This window comes from Macrobrachium nipponense, chromosome 5 (assembly GCF_015104395.2).
Source record: "Macrobrachium nipponense isolate FS-2020 chromosome 5, ASM1510439v2, whole genome shotgun sequence".
Lineage (NCBI taxonomy): Eukaryota > Metazoa > Arthropoda > Malacostraca > Decapoda > Palaemonidae > Macrobrachium > Macrobrachium nipponense.
In genome coordinates, this window is record NC_061107.1 from 44,712,995 (window position 1) to 44,715,494 (window position 2,500).

The window sequence follows — 2,500 nt, forward strand, 5'->3', positions numbered from 1 at the left end:
TAGAGTAAAAGAGTAAAATAGGTCAAGTGTCCCATGTAAGAGCCGTAAGTTGCCATTAAGTTTATGGGGATTCCCTGAGGAATTCCCAGTTTATGTAAGCATTGGGATTAAGAACGCATTTGTCACAAGGAATTTAATGTCACAAATTTGGGAGGGTACTTTCATGTAATTTATATTATAGTAATCATGAAACAGTTTCGCTTTCACTGTTACCTTAAAAAACTGAAGAACACTTCAGTTCAGGAGTCAGCGACGTTAACAGTAAGATGAAGCCGAGTAACTTTGTTGCACAAAATTCCGGTTTTCCTTGCCGTGTATACGACAACATAAACCTAGTGACCAATCATGCACGGACGAAAAATGCACTTGAAATTGTTGAGGATTAGTTCTATATTCACATCATTCTTTGAATAACGGCAAAGCTTATCAAATTTTATCCAAGCCACCGATGCGAATGTTGCTCACGTATAGTATATAATCCAGTTAAATGGATTGAAAACCTAGTCGTGTTACACAAACTATGATAGGTTATGTATGTCCTTTTTTATGAAAGATGAATGAAAAATATGCTTTTTAAATTACTACAAATATTTTCAGTTCCAGATGACTGATGTAGGAATATCTTTATTTCATCCTCAAAAATGAGTTTTCAAAATTAAATATTAAAAGACTTTATTGAATCAGTGGGTTCAGGAAAAAATCAAAAGATGCGGTACATAAATTTCTGCAGATGTTAGGTTTTTTCGAATAAAAAAGAAAGGTTTTCATTGAGAGGTAGCTCCTAACATTTATACTTATTTTCTTGTCATGACCAACATGATAATGGTCATATACAGTCATTTAATCTTTCTTATCTTCTTGTTTCGTCCAGATTCTAATTACAGTTGAATAAACTGATATTGTACCTAATTAACTGGTCCCAGTTTTGTTTGTACTGTGATGAGAGGGCTAATCATTACAGAGACACTGTTATTTCAGAAGGATGCTTCAGATATGAGAATGCTCTACTTAGTGTAAGACAAATCTTCATGCAATTTGGATTATATGTACACACACAAACAGACACATGCACTCACATACAAACATGTTGAGAACTCCTCCATCCCATTATCCTTCTCGTTCCATCTATCTATGTCTTTCTAAGTGTTCTTCTCCTCATATTTCATAGAGTTTCGGAATTGTATATTATTTTCACCGGTCCGTAACCTACTTACATTCTAACCGTAAATTTTGTTACCACTTCTATGTACTATAACGTAAAGAGTTTACCCCCTACAGCTTCCAAAATTTCTTTCATTCAAATTTGACATATATGATTCACCTCTACAAAAGAAAGAAAGAAAGAAAAAAAAAAAGAGTTGGTTCAAAAATCATTTCAAACATAACTACCGTGATTTCTCCTAATTCCCTCTTAGTCATCTGCTCACATTCTGCTACCACCTACCTCGCCTACACTTTGATAACCCTCTTCCCATCCCACCAACGTAAATTTCTATTTCGAAATATTTGCAAGCATCCACTTCTTCCATTCTCTCCACCATCCATTCCAACATTCACTGCGTATTTCCTCCTTACTCCCCGAAGATGCTTTTAACTGTTTCAAATCTGTGAACATCAACTGTTTCATTCTCCATTGACTACCCTTTTTATCCCAGAACTTTGCACCTTAAATTACCACTTGTTCTCTGACTTGTTATATTATTCCTTTAATGAAGATAAACTTCAGTAAAGAAAAGACTAACAGTTGTATCAGCCCGTTCTTACAAAGAAGCATTCAGTTCCTTGTCTCCAAACCAACATAACTTTCCCTTCATCAAAAAATCTTTCCAGAGCTTTTCAGCAATATTCTATCTACAAATCTGACATCCACAACGACGCAGCTTCCACATATTATCTTTATCTTTAACTCCCTCCTTCTTTGTAACCACCTTATCCTTCTCCCGTGCGTCAACACGTATTCTTCCATTCCATCCTGCGATATATCGTCACATCAATTCATTTTTCTTTTATTTCCCTAATCTTTCATTTCTTCATTCTATCACTCGGTGTTTATATTTTTTCTTATCTTCTCCTGAAACCACAAACACTTCCTTGTGGCTCCATAAACCCTAAACCCATTCTCGAATTTTACAAACTCTTCAAATGTTCCTTCAATTTCTGCCTCCGTAGCTCTAACCCATTCCATTTCTCTCTCTCTCTCTCTCTCTCTCTCTCTCTCTCTCTCTCTCTCTCTCTCTCTCTCTCTCTCTCTCCGCTTACAGTATACAGTAATCATCTGATTATTCCCTCGGTTGGATTTATTATCTATCCAAAATAATATAGTGAGAAGAATAAACTATCTCTGTTCCTTCTAAGTAGACATATAATTCATAGTCTCAGAGAAGGTATAGGAGAATATCTTGAAACTATCAGTATCTATATAAATACACACATACACATGCACACACATATGTTATATATTATATATATATATATATATATATATATATATATATATATA

At 34.6% G+C, this 2,500-nt stretch overlaps 1 protein-coding gene across 1 annotated transcript in view; it reads right to left on the reverse strand.

The window, feature by feature from the left end:
* LOC135215283 (putative neural-cadherin 2) overlaps window positions 1-2,500 on the reverse strand; it is a 653,807-nt gene that overhangs the window by 212,395 nt on the left and 438,912 nt on the right. The window lies entirely within an intron of this gene.